General features: G+C 40.9%; 1 protein-coding gene across 5 annotated transcripts in view; it reads left to right on the top strand.

The window, feature by feature from the left end:
• shank3a (SH3 and multiple ankyrin repeat domains 3a) overlaps positions 1–18,518 on the top strand; it is a 201,565-nt gene that overhangs the window by 39,853 nt on the left and 143,194 nt on the right. The window contains exon 1 of one of the 5 annotated variants that reach the window (XM_086027944.1): positions 7,627–7,702. The exons of 2 other annotated variants lie outside the window; for them this stretch is intronic. The gene's annotated coding sequence lies outside the window, so the exon portion shown is untranslated. Of the gene's footprint in view, positions 1–7,626; positions 7,703–18,518 lie in introns of those variants that run through there. 2 more of the 5 variants (XM_086027947.1, XM_086027948.1) reach the window with 2 other exon arrangements.

Here is an 18,518-nt window from a genome sequence, read left to right on the forward strand (position 1 = left end):
TCTCTCCCTGCTGTAACACACCTGATTCAAATGATCAGCTCATCAGCAAGCTCTTGAGAAGCCTGATAACGATCCTGATCATTTTAACAGTTTGTTACAGCAGGGAGAGATTGAAAACCTGCAGGACAGGTGCCCTCGAGGACCGGAGTTGGTGACCCCTGGCCTAGATACTGTGTTTTTTTGGTGATGAGCAGTTTTGTGTTTCCACTAATATACCTTTTGGAATTACCCAGAGATGGGCACAGCAGTCTGCCAGCCATTGTTTCGATCCGGCAGTGGTGACGACAGCCAATCAGCGTCGAGAACGTAAGTTGTATGTCACACGCACATGCATGCAACAACATCACAACTGCTCACAACGACCAACCACGGCTGACTTGTTTTTATAATCTGAGCCGTGATTGGTCGTTGTGAGCAGTTGTGATGTCATTTTCAGTCGACAGAAGACAAAATGGCCGCCCCGAGAGATGGCTAAAAACAAGTGCATTTTGCTGCTTAACTTATACTCCGCAAACTCAAAATTAATCAGAATGCCGTGTTTCGACGAGTGGGAACATATTCTTGAAAAAACTTCCCCTTTTAATGTAAAATGTGGAGTACCTTTGCCACCTCTGAAAAAAATGGAAAAAGAGCCATTAAACAATTAAGCTAGAGGTAGCCTAAACATTTTTCACAGTCATGTGAAGAAGTAAATTCAATTTGAATGACTTAATTCAGAGAACACAGCAGAAGGCAGGGGCCTCTTAAGACACCAAACAACAACAAGAACAAGGGCTGGATAGGAAAAGAAAGTCCAAGGACAGAACACAGCGCACACACAAACTAGCCAGGAAGCAATTTGCATCCAATAGCCCTTAGCTTGAAAAAGAGTCCAAACAGGACTGCGAGTTCTGGCCTTTCTAAAGGGGCTTTTCCAAAGCATGCTGGGAAACAGTCCAGCAGAGGTCTTGAGAGATAGCGACAGAGGGGACGAACTGAATGGGAGGGGGACCGTCTGCCAAGGCGACACAGAGGACGACATCAATCCTCATCTGTTTGCGTTAGTGCTCCCTTCGGTATGAATGCACGTGAGCGTCGCTTTGCCACATCACACAGCCGCTGATGAGGCAAGTGCTGCCAGGATGGCAGCCACACATACACATCTCTATGAAAGCACTCTCAGTGGTCAGCAGATAACCATCCAGACCCAGTTAATCCCTTCGCGAATATTGGACACACTGACCATTTCTATCATTTTCATTTAGAGTGAACCTTCACTTAACTGTGGTTTATCATTTGCGACCCCGCTATAAACCTTTTCACAATGACGATGACACGTTTTTCCATGTGTCAAAAGGTCAAGCAATCTCCGACAGCACCCATTGGCGGCTGGTCAATAATCAATCACTAGTATGTTGTCTGATTAGTGAGGCCTTTCTGGTGTGGGGCATGTATAATGTGTATAATATTTGCTGGTATTCAATATTATCATCTGGTTGCATTTGTGCAAGGGTATGTTTTAAATTCTCCAATAACAGTTTCACTATAAACAATACAACATAAACACTGGCAGCAGCAATCTTACCAAGGCATTGATGTCCATGTGTTATTTGGTTGGGTAAGTTTTATTTTCAAATTGGCCTTCTTACCACATTGGCGGCGTGTTGCACAGCAACAAGGTAAAAAATGTGCATGTCCTTTTAACACCCGTGTATAATATACCCCCACCCACCTCCAATTTGGGATAATTTTTTTGGGGAAAAAGGTTTATTATCCACGGGATTTTACGGTATTCATTCATTTAAAATTTACGTCTCATTTTGCAACTGTGATTTTAAAAGTTAATTTGTTAACTGTATTTGCTAGTTTCCTCCCATGTTGTCTTGGTGTGGTGCTCACTCAAAACATTGGAAATATACTAAAATGTTAGTAATGTCTTTCTCTGTGTGACTGTTGTTTAGTGTGAAACCGACACGTTTTATTAAGTTATTAGCTCAAACAATGTTTAAGATACGGAGTACGGAGTTAGATTTGTGTACCTTCACTGTATTACCGTATTATGTGGCAACATGCTGCATGAGTAGCACTACTGTCGACTGTAAGAGATACAGCATAATTAATAGCAAGAATAGAAGACAGAGAAGGTACCAAGTCCAAGTTAGCCTAACGCAAGTCCCTCCTGGCCCCACTCAAGGTCACTCGTGCTTATTATCCTACTTGAGTAGCACTTGTTTTGGGTTTGTGTATATTAGCATCATTACAGTTATAATACCACTTTGTTGTTTCAATGTCATGGACACGAAAAAGAAATGTATTCAAACCCATAAACACACACTCACACAATGCGTAGTCGCACACACTTTAGCAAGAACCATGATTTTCGATTTCCGAAGTGTCAGAGTTAATTTTTCATAAAGGCAGGCCTTAAAAGTAAAGTAGGATCTTCCGTTGTTTTTTTTGCTTCACTCTCCTGGAAACACTTGGCACTCATTTTCCCCTCCAGCACTCATCTTGATACAGTCCAGTGCACTAAAAGATAGTCTTTTGCAGGCTTGTACATTAGAGTTATACTAACTGAAAAGCTGATTATTCAGCACCCAACCGCCATTTCATATACAGAACAACTAGAGATGAATGCGTGTGCAAATTTCACAACACTATTATCCTGACTAAATGTTTACGATTATTGATATGACAATAATGCTAAAAGAAAACAAACAACACAGACATGTTCTGAAAACATTGCGTAGTGTTTGATTTTGAATCCAAAACATAAAATTTGCAACCCTATGTACTTTTCTTTTAAGAAATTTCTTTTCTTTCTTTTTCTTTTTTTTAATTGATCAATAAAAGCTTGCCCAATGCAATTTACCATGCGTTGTGGTGTATTTACAGCTATATTGTTTAAAATAAAGAGATCCATCTGTTGCTGAATCTGACTCTTAATTAATTCATAAATATGACTAAATATATTACTGCAGTACAGATTATATGATTTTTTTTGTTTTATTCTTCTTCTGAAAACCTGATGTAATGAAGAAAAAACGAGGGCAGATTTGGAATCAGTATGAAAAAATCATCTAGCTCTAATCATCGGTACTTACATCTCTTATTAAAACATTTTGCAAACATTTGTTGACCAGTGTTATATTCATATTGAATGACTGCTAAATTTGAACTTGGTGTTCATGCTTAAAAAGGACATTTTGTCAACTGAAGCACTTAATGAGGTTTTAGTTACTTCTGCACAGTTGAAACACAATCTTAATAAAACCAATCTTAAAGTATTCCTAGGCGACTGTTCTCACTCACTCAGTGTCAAGAAATGTGAGATTATTGTATAAGAATCACTTTGAGGAAAAAAAATGACTCTTGCACAGGTCTCCTAATAAGTATAACAAGTTGCTTGCTTCAAGCTATTTGTCACTTAGTTAAAGTTTACTGTAAAACGGACTCATAAAACAAAAGACAATTACACATTGTATATTTAAAGACCAAAGTGTTCTGCCAACCCATCTAATTTCAACTAACAAAGACTGCTATCTTAATGTTTACATGTAAGGTGAAATGCCAATGACAAGCTAACCAAAATGCAAACAAACTGCTACCTTGACACAAACAGAGCAGTAACCCATATAAACAAAGCAAATAACGCTACTAATAGGCGTATATTCTCTCTGCTCTACCATAAAAAAAATAGACAAATCGCTTTAAAATAGGCCATATAGCTGGTGTGCAAACGATGAACCTTGATATAAATGGGGAGCGCTCTACTCCTGCTGTAAATCTGTTTATAATTAGAGCCACAGGCACATTTATGGTGTTATACAAATTTTGGCTGTGATTGTACAATACATTGTTGGTGTTTTCTACACAAACAGTCCATTTTGTTTCATTGTATAACATTGTGACAGCTGTGACCAGCTCCATATGTAATTATATAATAATGAGCTTTACAGATATCAATGTAATTAAACTAGTCACTATTATAACAGTGTCAAAATGATAGCCAGATGTCACAGGGCCCCTGAACATATTGCTGCATCCTGTCACAAGGCGCCAGAGCTAATTAGGATACCAATAATGCATTCCACATCATTGCTTCTCCCTCAACGGCAGTACAGTGACACATGTACGTCAATTTCTCACGTCTTTACGCCGTATCGAGGTTTAACGTACTAAGCCGTTCGCTTTTGGACGCCAGCAGCTGTGAGAGCGAATCTCACGAGCCTCGTTCGAGTCTTTGCTGGATTTTATTTGCCCTTGTAAACTGACAGGTGGATGTCTTTTTACTGTTCAAGTGACCCAGAATTTCCCCAAATACGACTTTAAACACCACTGTGAGGAATAAATGTATATCTCCTACACTTCAGAGCTCCACCGATGGTATAATTTACGTTTGAACCCTAATTAAAATTGTCATTTGAAATGAACTGAAATGCCATTAATTCATTCTTATAGCTATTTCAATTATTTTTATATGGTCATCATGCCCTTGTTTTAACATCACTAAAAGCATTAAAAAAAAAACTCAAGAAAAAGCTAAACTAAGCTGACATTTTACCCTTTTTTTTTTTTACTTTCATTACGAGCCACTGTACCATCCACGTGTTTTTTAAAATTTATTTTTATTTATTGTTATTATTTTCGGTATCATTACCTCAAGTTTTCTGTATAAGAAGGGGTTGGGAAAAGCACACTATCACTGTTTTTCGCCTTGGTACATTTCTCAGATCAGAATTGAAATTTACAAAACAGTAAGTGCATTTCTCTAAACAGTTCATACAAATAGCAAAACACCATGGTTCTCCGGCAAAAGCCATTTCTTTCTGAAAATCCTCTGAACATGTCAGTCGCAACAGAAAGACAAGTCTTTCTGTCATTTTGAAAGGAAAACACAGTCAAATTGCTTTTCATGTTGTCAGTCTAACAGTGTACTCTGGAGGGATGTTCTGATGTAAACTGCCACTTAAGTTTTGATGACCAATTCAGTATTCAAAATGCAAAGATACACTTTTGTGTACGTGGATAGATTGCAAGACACTGGGCAACAAAATGTGAATTGGCGGGAGAACACTGTACCCATTTCAAGATATTTATGTTTAAAAACTGAATTAGATTGCTAGTAAATGAAGTACTGTATTTCACAGACCCTCCAAAAAAATCATGCGTAAGACGCACCAAGTTATAAGGCGCATTTTATTTGTTTAGATTTGCATGTGAAATAGTTTATTCTAATTGTAACATATGTTTATTTGATACATTTAGTTCTATTATGCTTGGTTCAGACCGTCCGAAAACATCGGGTAGCGCCGCGTGTCTCGCTTGGTTTTTGTTTGCCGTGTAATTACACCATGGTTGCTTCGGGCGGAGGAGGGGATCATCCGACTGATGAAAAAAAAGTTTGAACATCGCTAGTCAATCTGGTGACCAGTGGTTGTGTTATTACTTTGTCTTATGCTGAATGCTATCGTGGGTGACAGTTAATATATTTTGCTTGGTCTTGACAAGCTGTCTATGTTGTTTACCTTGTGCCAGTCCGGTTCCACATTGTAATGTTGAAATGGAATATGTCGCCAGAACAGCTTTGGGTGTTTCCGGCGACTGCAGCGTTGGGATAACAGGACATTTCGCATGATTCTCACACACGAAGGCAGGAAGTAGTTCTAGTTCCTGGGTGACGAAAACAGATGGCTGCTAGCGATTTGACGTGGATGAGAATGAGAACGCAAACATGAATGTGAAAGTAAATACGAAGAAATTTAACTTACCGTTTACCTCTCGGTCTCACAGACCACAATGATATTATCCCACATTGTAACATTGTAAGATGAGTTTGAATTTGTTGGGACAATAATTTGGGGTGGATTTAGGGTTTCAGTTATTAATATAGGTAATGATGCATAGTTTAGGTGGTGAGGGAGCCTTTGCCAATCTTTGCAAGTCAGAAAATAGAGAGGGTTCACTGTATACACTATGGTATTGAGTGCCTTTTGTTCTTGCTAGCTCTCCCAACGCACTCCATCTCACATTTGCCATTCTCTGTGCAGCCCTTGTTATCGTATTCCTATGGAGGCAATTAGCATTTGACGTACACACACACACAGACATGCACACACAGACCAAAGTGTGTGGCAGCATGGTAGATCAAGTGGCTCGCTCAACAGTACCTCCCTCTTCATTTTACTTGTGTCTCTCCCAAGCCTGAGCCCCAATATGAAAACTCTTACCTAGTTTTTAGACACATGCTAGAAAGTGTGTGAGTGTGTGTTTTGCTCATTTGTATGGTTGCAGATGCTTCTTGACATCTGTCAGTGCCAATATGATGGACACGAGTGCGGCCAGGCTGCGGAAGCTTCCCCGGGAAAGTCAACTACAGCCTCCTGTAAGGATGCCGTGCCACTGACAATCATCAGTCAACATTACCCCAAAAAAGATTGATAGCTAGATTAGCTGTCTGTTGGTGGCCTCCCTCAAAGATGTGATAGATTAAATAGCATATTTGCTGCTTTTCAAAGGTGGGCAGTTTACTAAATGTTGCGGAAGTCTGTCCGTCAGAAGTCTGTTGGTCGGTCAGCCGGTCCCCAAAAAAACAGCAAAACGGTCAGTCGATGGACAGGTAATCACTGACGGATGAAAAGCCACATCTGTCAGTGCTTAGTCCGCCATTTTTAAAAAAGTATCACATCATTCTTCAATCGTCAGCAAACCGGGTGTCTGTCAGTGACGGACCATATACTTACCGACCTACCTAACCTCCGGGCGGTGAAGCCTGAGCCCCCCTTGTGGAGACACTACGGGGCTTTCAAATATTTTGCTAATAAGCAAAATGAGCTTGTCAATGTCAAGGAAGTATAACATCTTCAATTTTTAATATCTCTGGATTTGGGGGAGGAACTAAGTTTAGCTTATTGTTTCTAGAAAGTGACAGAGAATGTCATGGATGTCGCATGTCTATGGTTCTGATTTGCCAAGTGGGAAATTAAAAACATAAGACAACCAGCGATGGAAGTCTCATTATTGTTTGACAATTGACGATTGCAAGTTGTGATCTCTACTTTTTTTTTTTTTTTTATCCAAATGGATGGACATTACATCAAAGTAAGAGTAAATTACTTTGAAAAAGAGAGTATTCCTGAAAAAATGTCATTGGTAGTACTGAGTAACATGAAACAAAACTTTAAGTTACATGCTCAATCCATGAATGTCTAATCTGAAAATAATATTTTATGTAACATCACAAGCACTCAAATATTTTGGAGCAGCTTCTGTCACTGAAGAAGCCTGAGGTTAGGCACCATTCAAGCTAGGACTGCCACTATGTAGCGCAAGGCTGGTCAAGTGGCGGGCAGTGGCAAGTTGCCAGGGGTTGTTGTGGTTCAGAAGTTCATTCTAAGCAGTGTTTATCTCCCACTATGATATCAATCAGAATCACAATCGGAAAAGTCTGCATCGTGTTGTTGTCTCTACAATACAATCAATCAAAGCCTTGATGTGATACAGTCAGCTAATAACATAATTAGCATGTCTATTTATAGTCTTGTGGCGTGTGTCAGCAATGAGGCCAGCTGGTCGGCCTGTGATCCTATTACGTGTTTACCTCTCGCGGTAGGAGAGGCGTTACCTTCTCAGAAGTTGCACTCGGTCACTAGAGATGGACACCTTAGCTCATTTTGCTTATTGACAACCTGCTCATCCATTCAGACAGAAGCACTGTTGCACGGTACGTGTCGCAATTGTTTGGGTAGACATGCGTGTCACAGTTACAAGTTATACGGTAGACCAGTGATTGTCAACCAGCGTGCCGTGAGAGATTATTAGGTGTGCTGCGGAAAATTATACAATGTCAATTATTTTGACAAAATGTATCTATGCCAACCACACACAGTTACAGGCAAAACAATGAAATGCTCTTCCACTTGATGACTGAATGTACATAATTAAGCTTCATATATACTTTTTATGAATCGTTTTTGCAAATCGAGCTTAGTTAATGTTTGACCAGCTTGAATTTGATGTAGCTCACCAGCTTTTTGTGGGTTTTGTTCTGAGGGATGGCGTTTGATGTCCAAGCTGTTGTGTGACTTATCTTTGGTTTGCAATCCTTGCTAGTTGCAGTTCTCCAAAACATAGTCCTTGAAACCAAATTTAATCATCTTCAGAGCACCCTCCATGATACCTGCTTCATGTAGTGACTTCAAAATCATACCCTACTGGTGGGTTACCAGGTTTGCGTGTACCACACAAAAGATAATGTTTCTTTCAAAAACGAAACTAAAGGCACACTATCTTGAGAATGCAGATGTTCAGGGCTAAACGGCGAAGACCTTTTAACTCAACACAAGTCCAGTCCCTTGAACACCAAGTCAAAGTAAAATTGTGTCGTGCTTAAGTTTTTGCCAAGCAAGTCTTAAAATTTGTGACTTAAGTCTGACTGAGTCATGTGGACTGGAGACCCTATTGTTCACTGGACCTCCTAGTTGTTCAAGACATTTCACCTTCAACGCTGAAGTTATATTAAGGTAAAGTTAGTTAAATATCGGGCAGCACAGTTCTTGACTATTTAGCACGTTCGCCTCACAGTGTAGAGTTTGTGGGTTCGAATCCAGCCCCGGCCTTCCTGTGTGGAGTTTGCATGTTTTTCCCGTGCCTGCGTGGGTTTTCTCCTGGGACTCCGATTTCCTCCCACATTCCAAAAACATGCATGGTAGGTTAATTGAAGACTCTAAATTATCCCTAGTATGATTTTGAGTGTGAATGTTTGTTTGTCTCTGTGTGCCCTGCGATTGGCTGGCAACCAATTCAGGGTGTACCCCGCCAAATGCCCAAAGACAGCTGGGATAGGCCCCAGCACGCCCGCGGCCCTTGTGAGGAGAAGTGTTTGGATAATGGATGAATAGTTAAATCTCTGGTGGAGTGTCCCCATATGTGAATTTCAGGTGGGAATGGTAAATGTGAATACCTCATGATAACTAGACTTGCATACCTGAGAAACTTTTTATTACAAATTTTTTGTTGATTTCATGTAATGGTTGGAGACTGGACTTTGTTTGTGTCATTTTCAGCTGTACCTTTTTTGAAACAAATCGCAGGAAATTGCTTTCTGCTTTTGCTTCCAAACAGAACATTCTAAACAAATAAATCCAATATTACAAGCCTCTCGTCGTGATCTCTACACTCATGCCAAGTAAGCAAGCGAGCTTCCTGGCATCATTGATTGTGACCCACACACAAACTCCTCAAGTGAACTTGATTGCCAGCTGCGCTCCTCTCCATCCGAGCATGAATGAACAGGAACTGCTATGTTTTACGGCGGCACTGAAAGGCAAAACGTGCATCTAGTGTCAGGCTTAAAATCCCACATGAAGATGTCGTTCGCTAGTTAAGGCATGACAGGTGCAGGCAGTCGGGGGCCTTCACTGAGCAAATGTTCAATGTGTTTGATGAGGCACTTCACCTGAGGAAGCGCCACTTAGCTCCTCATGAGGGAGATAAAACCATGCAAATTAGGCGCGATGGGTCAATGATACGGGGGACTATTGTTAAGACCTTTGATGTTGACATGCGACATGCTCACTCTAGTCACACTTTGAATCTAATGGGAGAACAAAAATACACCGTACGGTGATCTGTTGGCTTTATAGTCGTCACTGGGCAGTCTTGCATGCCCCGTCGTACCATGGCAATAATCCAGCAAGCAAAAATGCTGAAAGACTGTTGTATATTTACCAGGCCTGTATGTTTTTCCGTGACACTGCCGGTGGAAGCCACAAAAGCACAGGATAAGAAGTCTGCGTGATGTAAACATTAACAACAATGGCGGAGAATGCCAAGCAGCCTGACAGAACTGACAGTATTGCGTCATCATCTCAGGAAAGTCGAAAACACATTATTCAGACTGGGACCCGGGTTCAATAAACATCGTTTTCAGACTCCCAAAATTCCACTTCTTAGTGGTTGAAACGTAGAAACGATAAACAACCTTTGAGGATACGCTTAAGCTCATATCTGTGTGGGCACGGGCCATCAAGCAAGTCAAGTTAAGGCATTGCTGGGTCAGTCAAGTCAGACAGTCTTGCTCAATCACAAACTGTATACTAGAACCTTAGCCACTTTGTGCTCAGTACTAGCATGTAGTCATCAACACTAAATGTTCCTGCATTAGTTAACTGAACTAACATGGTCAGAATCACAAAGGTTGTTAAAGTAATGAGAAAAAGAGTCAGTCCAAGCCAATTACATTGTATGTAACATTTAAAAAAAATGACATGTTAGTTTGACCTGGCCTTTGGCTGGCGATTGGTCCAGCCTCTCACTTATGAGCCATTTTTGCATTTTGGACGTGTGCATGCAGGTGGTTTCAGGTGTTAAGTAAATACTTTGTATAAACACAGTGAACTCAGACATAAGTCACGTAAATGTAAATAAAAAAAAAAGGATATTAGCAGTCGCACTAAATAGGAAATTGTTCACTCAGACCTGCAGTCTAAAGACAGAAGTCATGTCATATGTCTTAAGATGTTGAATTTAGGCTAGCAAAGCATGAGCAAACCGAATGTTCCATTCAGGATCCTGATTGTGACCTTGTAATATATCCCCCACTTAAAGTATATGGAACAGTGACACAGATTCATTTTTATTGTAGACAGAAAACGTTTTGGTTTGACATCAAAATATTAAAGAGATCAACAGTAAAAGAATGCTTTTATTTAGACGTGTGTCGACAGCAAAAGCAAAGAGAATTGGCCTCACTTTGATATTACTTTTGGGAGTGTGACTCAAGATCAATAACGGAATAGAAATTTCCCATAGGATTAATAAAAATATGCTCTAAAAAAATACTGCTTGTCTCAATTATATTGAACAAAACGTGTCCACTTTCATACAATTGACGATTGATTTTTTTTTTTTTGCGGGAGCGGTGCTTTCTATTTTCACTTGTTCTTCTGCTTGATAAAACATTGACTTGATTACCAAATTCTGGAAAACAAACCTCACAACCAAATGAATGACGTTAATGAGATGTGTTTGGTTTAGATGGCTAAATGTGCAAAAAGGTATTATATTTTAACACGGACATGACTAAAGTAGCTGTGGGGGTAAGGGACGGGTAATTGTTGTCTCAGAGTGTTGACATTACTGGGGGAGAAATGAGCGGAGAAGCCTGGCTGAGTTATTACTAATGACTCTGCACAAGGCACCTGTGGGAATCACTGTGTGTATTGGTTCAGCTTGACTTGCATTCATTTCCTTCTGGAGTGTGTGATAGGACCATGTTTTCAAAGGGGAAGCGATTTGTGTCGGGCTGTAGGAATCCTTAAATTGCATCTTCACACTATATTATGACTCCAGTTTATTGGGTTCAGAGTGTATATTGTGTAATTTTTGTTCATAATGTGTTATTAAGCCCAAGGACCAGACAGCGCTAAAGTACTCTTGAAATAATTGTGTTTTTTTAATTATTCCAACAAATGAATCACCCTTTTCGGGGCCTCAACGTACCTGAAAATAACAAGAACAAAAAAAAAACCCACACATTTTTTACAAATGCGTGTATCCTGGTGAAAATCTATTGTATGTATTTTAGTGGTACCCAACACAATCGCCAAATATTCACTCAGTAGTGCTCCTTTGAAAGTCAAAAAAATAAATTTAAAAAATTGCCTCCAACCCTTGTTTGTATAATCAACATGAAATTGGGTGGATATGTCTTTCATCACAGGATGCCTGTAAAAGTCTCATGCCAAAAATTGAACAGAAGTCTGCCATTTCGGTTTGAAGCAGCCATTTTGTGGGGATTCCAGGGCTTGCCCCAAATGAGCTTTGATCAAGCAGGTGACCTAGACAGCTGCACAGTTTTTCTTCATCATCATCATCATCATCATCATCATCAATAGTTTGATAATCATTTTGAAGATTTGCCATTATGTAGACAAATATTCATGAAGATGGCCATGCGTAGAAATAGCGATACAGTAGTCGTCCATGCTTTTCAAGTCCATCATCAAGTTATTATCAGCAGCAATGTGTCTCATTGGGCTTGTTATTACAAGTGTCAATAGAAGTTAAAGAGGAAATCAACCCAAACACATATTTTTCTAGAACACATTCCCAGCAGGCCCACGCATTTTGATTAATATTGCGTTTGTGGAATATGATTTAAGCATCAAAATCTACCTGTGTTTGTCCAGGATTGCTTTAGGGAATGTACTCGCAAGTTTTGGTTGAGCAAGTTTTTACTTCTCTCATGAAAGATATGATCAGGTTGTTACAATGGTTGGTACTTGGATTTGGATCTCTTTGTGTAGTTTGCATGCACTTGAGCGGGTACTCCGGTTTCCTCCCACATTGAGAATTATGCATTTTCTGTTCATGAAGACGTTAAATTGTTAAATTGTAGAAATGGTTGTTTGTGCCCTGCGATTAGATGGTGACCAGCCCAAGGTGTACCCAGCCTCCTGTCCAGCTTCAGCTGGCGTAAGCTTCAGTTCGCCCGTGACCTCAGTAAGGACAAGCGCTATAGAAAATGGAAGTATGGAAGATGCAATGGCCATTATTCTAAATGGGTTGCATAAGCAGGTGCGAGGTACTGGAGAGAGAGGTATGCAGATGATGGAGACTCGCGCATAATGACTTTGGCCGCTGGTCAAGAAAATGACAATGCTTTGGATTTGAACTGGAAAAGCAGACAGGCTCTATTATCCGCCGCAGAGCGACACTTTGGTGTCGTAGGGCAACACGCCAGCTAATTTAGCACACAAGCAACTGTTCAAGAATGATGAGCTCATTTCACAGGATTCAAATATCTGTGAAATAAGTGTGAAATGAGTTCACGGTGAATCGACAAAGTCCTCGATCACCATGATACCATGTTGCCGTCGCGTTTTCTGAATTTGCCCGCAGTGCAGCCGGCAGCCACTATATGCGATTTTGACTTTGATGCTAATATACTAGACTTGTTTTTAGGGCAGGTCAGCCCACTGTTTCCGTCTATTGTTTAAAGTGTGTTGGCCTCATTACATCACCCCAGAGATGCTAACGCATTTATGCAGTAAACATCTGGCTCAGTGGCTGCTTCACTCCATTGCGAGGTCAGTGCTTTTATTCAGCCCTCACTGCAAGCTGTCTGCCTATAGGAATGAGTTGCGCTTTGCTTTCTCTCTCTCATTACACAGTCACTTTTATCTGCTCATCCACTTTTTCCCATAGACCCTTTGTAGCATTTATTTCTCTTGAGAGGGGAATCAGATTTTCCTCTGCTGGCTCTTTGGCTGAAGGAGGGCAATTTCAAATGCAGTGCATGTACATATTCAGACATTCACTTGGGCCTGCATACAAATGTATACACAAAGGCACCTTATACATCCCTCTGGAACTTGGGGTTTTGTGTCATTGTTGTAGCTGTAAAAAAGTGGTCACATCATATTGCTGCCTCATCTTGAGGTTGTTGATCCGACCTCCAAACACACAGGTGCACTTTAATGCATGTGATTGTAGCATCAACAATGTATTAAAAGAGTGGTTGTGAAATGTTCACCACCAAGTAACACCTTGAAAATACTTAAATATAGAAGTATACCTATATATTATACTAAACCTACCAAGCATGTTTTTTTGGGAATGTGGGAGGAAACCGGAGTACCCGGAGAAAAGCCACACAGGCACGGGGAGAACATGCAAACTCCACACAGGGAGGCCAGAGCCGGGATCGAACCCACCAACTCCGAACTGTGAGGCGGACGTGCTATATTTATTAATATTTTAAAGATAGTCATGGAGTAGAAAATGAGACAGGTTTTATTCCGAAAAATATATTTAAAGTTATTGTAATCTAGGCCAATATAGGCGAATAATGATCCAATTAAAATGAGAATGAGTATGAGAATAGAGTCCATGTCCCAATATTTGTGTTTGTGCCATGCTTCTTATCTGTAATTCAAATGAGGCCCAATTGAAGCAGGTATCCTAGTTGCAAAGTGGTAACGTTTTTTCACCTCGACATCTAATGTGGGCATAGCATGCCGTCAAAATCTTTCCATTTAGTCACAGCCTGTGAAAAAAGCCCCTGACACCAATTTCTTGACTCGACATGATATTAGGTGTGTATTTATACCATAACAGGATGCCTGAAAAAGTCCCAAGGACCCATGCTTGATAGTAAACAGGAAGTCAGCAATTTTCTTTTGAAACCGTCAACCCCTACTAGGGAATTTGCCCAAATGAGCACCAATTTGTGCATCCCCGATGCTAAATTGCAAAGCTCTTTGCCAATAACATCTAATGCAGGAAGAGCATTGTGTCAAAGTTTTGATGATTTTGAGATTTCTCCATGAAAAAGAGGGTGCGAATGCCCGTTCATCACTGCTCCCAACGTTAACTCAGGCATTGTAGTTGGAGGCCTTGTTATCTTTCAACTGAGGTGGTTACATTTGCAGAGAAGTGACAATAATGGATGGACGACAATAAGGCATGGAGGCAGCGGCAGTCGCAGATGCGTAATCGAAAAGTACATTTATAAAGGCTTTGTGTCCCTGTGTAACTATATTTCTGCTCCATTGGCGCAAATGGAGTTTCCTTTATAATGTCAGAGCCCATGAAATGTGACAGTGCACTGCACACCAGCCCCCCTCGCAGGCGCCCCCATCTCGTTTTGTCGTGCGGTCTCTGAGTACGCGTCACCGTTCTGTCGCCGAGGCACATTTGATAATAAAGTTATTTTTAAGGGGGAATATTAGCCCAAAAATCATAAAGCATCCACTGCTTTAGGCTGTAGGCCACTCTGACTACAGTGGAGTAATAGGCAATACATCACCTCTGTTGTGTGTTTGTGTGTGAGTACGTGCGTGGGGGTGCACATGCGTGTGTGTGTGTGAGAGAGACTGAGAAAGCGAGCGTGTGCAAACTCTATAGTCATTGACAAATGTGTGAATGTTGTAGCCGGTGTAACGGTGCTTATCTTATCATTGCACCAGCAGTAGTATAAAAAGGATTTGCTCACAGGAGAGACTGTAAAGATAACACTATTGGGACACCCGGCTGTTACAAAAATACATAATACACTGTGTATGACAACATTTGAAACTATGTTGACAAAAGGACAAAAAAAGGTAATGTACTTTTTGCCATTAGGAATTGTAAATGGCAACAACCAAAGTGAATTATTATGCATAAAAGAGGCCAGAAAATGAACTTAAAATGACAATGATATAGTTAATAAAGGTTGGCGGGGCAGGGCGGCCATTGGGAATTTCGGGAAAATATGGGAATTCTCCCGAACGGCCGGTGTGTTTCCGGGCCGATACTGGCCATCACGGCCGCCAGCTAAGTCGTCGGCTATTGAGTTCATCCGTCCATCCATTCGCAATACCGTCTATCCTCACCAGGGTTGTGGGTGAGTGGCAGCCTATCCCAGTTGATTTTGGGTGAGATGGCCCCGAGCCACGGTTTGGACGCCCCTGGTCAAAACATATGTTCACAAGTCACCTAATCGCAAATAGATATAAATATGGATATTTTTTGATATATACACAGTGACGTCTTTGAGGGTTGATGGTGTAGTGAGTGCCTGTCGTTTACATCAGCCTACATCTGGGCTCTCCACGAGCCCCCCTGCTGCAAACGCCGGCAACAATTATCCTGCTGGTGTTTCACAATAGAAACCCTGAAAACATCCCGGGCTTCTCAGGTGTTACCATCTGTTGCTTTTTTTTAACTAGCTAAACAGGCACACGTTTGCGGTGACTGACTCTAATTAGCGGTCTTTCAGACACAACAAGCGTAGCCCGCATGGCACTCGAGCACATTTCCTAACATTCAAGTGCAGTCTGCTATTGACGTCAGTCCAAGGAGTTTGTCTCAGAGAAGCTTCATCTGGAAACATCACTTAATTTAGACGGAAAGTTAATCATTACATGTTGTGCAGTGAATCTCCGTTCACTACAGAGAATATGTTTCAAATCTGAATGTAAAACACTTTTTAAACACACTGTTGACATATTTGAGTAGATTGTAAGTGTAAAATGTATAGAAGGGCTCAGCCCCTATCCCTTGCAAATAGTGGTGGTTTACTGTACAGGTAAAAGTCCATTCACTATCTGTCATTGGTGTACGCTCATGTCTTTTCTGTTAGCCTAAACACGATCAGAAGCATTGACTCACATTTGCAACCTAAACTGTAATATTTTTTCTTTGAAACTGTCTGAATATATTCTCAAAAGTTGAGTCTCTTCTTTTCCAAGCATTTCATACGACTGCTCTGCTTCCAGTACGTGCACTTGGATGTTGGATTTTTTTTTAATCCAATCAGATTTCAGCGTCTTTGTGTTGCCATGTCAATCTAATCTGCCCAGGGCTTGCAGACTCAGTTGTGCTGTAACTTCAACTACTTTATCGACAGAACTGTTTCTTTAACCAATCAGACGTCAACTTGATCGCTGTGACGCGATGATATCGTCATTTTTCTGTCCTCCGATTGGCTGGTCAGAGTAAGCAAAGTTCAACTGGCAAAAGTTGTCTGTATATATTAAATAATTAGCATCTCTGTTGAATATGATGTGTTTCTTTTTTTTTTTGGTCATGCTATTACATAAATAATGATTCTGAACTGCTCCAGATAATGTATGTAGCATGATGTATTTTCATCCTTTTGCATTTGCGTTGCGTTTCTGTGATTGCGACGTGAACGTGGTGGTTTTATGAAATCCGGTAAATCCTCACCTAAGGCCCAGGTACCAAATGCACGGCCCGCATTGATGAAACTGGATCATATTCCAAGGACCCCTGTATTGTATTCTCCTTACACAAATGGCCGATCAATAGTCCTAAAATGCCAGGAGCAGATGACTTCGCAGAAGCTTATGTCACCGTTTAAGAGAGATCAAAGGAGCTGATCTTGATGCGATAATGAGTAGCGTACCTTCTTCCACTCCGTTTGCTATGCTAATTAGTGACAAAAGTCCTTTTATTGTTACCGTTCCTCCCATTAGTGCGGCAATCCCCGTGCTGCAAACTACAGTAATTATTTTCCTCAATTTTGCATGGATGCTAACAAAGACGGAACACTGTGTGCTGTTTTAAGGCAGCAACAGAGCAAACAGTGTAAAATATTTACACACGGGGAGGTTTGCAGATCATAGCGCCAAAACTTGAGGCAGACGTAATGAATGGAAATAGACGTTGCAAATCCTCCTCTGTTACCAGTTTGGCGTCCACCAGTGTCTGGCGTGTCCTTGTTCTCATTGTGATTGATCAGCCTCATCTTCAGCCATAATTTGATCTGAGATTTTATGATGATTTATCTTTTCATCTAATTAATTTCCCATCACTTCTGTGGCTCTGAGAGTCCTTAGGGGGATTTGTCAGGAGATTGTGTGGGCCCTCTTGTTGAATCATCGTCTATTATCCGATAGATGAGAAAGACTACTTATGGAGTCAGAGCGAGACGCGCTAACAAAGAACAATTAAGACCAGTACGGCTCAAGGCGAAAAGAGGGCTGCCGCAGCAAAGTGGAGACTGTGGAGTATAACAATGCGGCGTCATGAGCTAAGGCACAGGAAGTGTGTTGTTGTTGTCTTCATTTCGAGCCACATCCTCAGAAGTTATAATGCCATATTGGGGCGGGGTTGGAGGACAATTATTTTTATTAATAAAGATGTAGGGATGATGACGAAATGGTGCCCAGGTCGCGGATGGAGAACGGACGGGCAAAATAGGGTCAAATGCCCATCTCAGTGTGCGCCTCTTTACGAAAATAGAGCCCAGTGTGTGGTCTATTCAAGGTGACCAACACAGTACATCACACACACGCAAGACCATATCTCTACCAACCAACTCGGATTTGCTGTAAATATTGAACAGGATTAATTGTCGACTGACCATTTCCTATGCAGATTAGGCAGGAAAAATCCCTCATAGCTCACTCTCCACCACTGGACAATCGCTCTGAAACATCTTTCAGAGACATCCAAAAATTAGGCCTTTGCTGACTTTGATCAGAAGAGAGGAAAAATGCTCAAATCCAGCCTGATATTTGCTATGTGTGTACCTCACTTTAATTGGCTGGCAGGTTTATTAACTTCTCTCCTGAGAGACCCATTGATTATTAATAGTCATGCTGCATCAAAGACCCAGCTGCCAAGCAGTAGATCAATAGATAGTACTGTACATACACACCTTTTTCTGCACACGCAGTAGGAATGTGTTTACAATTTATTCATGAACCACAAATGTATTTCTTCCAATCGGGTGTGTGCATTTGACTCTTTTTGCTTGCCATTTGCCCTGGTAGTTTCACAAATGCGAGTTGTAAATGTGTGCGTGTTTGTGTGTGCAGGGCCACCTTTACCTACTCATAGTAGGCCCCGGGGCTAATCATCAAATATAGGCCCCCCATCCCCGACTTGAAAACACATGTCCCAAACATTTCCAACTGTTGGTGAAGGTAGAAAAATCACATCAGAGTTCGTTCCAGGTCGCAAATGTTCACCAAGCTGTCGTCCGACATTCGTCAGACAACTTCTTAAGGATTCACCGGTACCTC

Source organism: Filicampus tigris, chromosome 4, assembly GCF_054856515.1.
Source record: "Filicampus tigris isolate MCC_2025a chromosome 4, RoL_Ftig_1.0, whole genome shotgun sequence".
NCBI classification, from domain to species: domain Eukaryota; kingdom Metazoa; phylum Chordata; class Actinopteri; order Syngnathiformes; family Syngnathidae; genus Filicampus; species Filicampus tigris.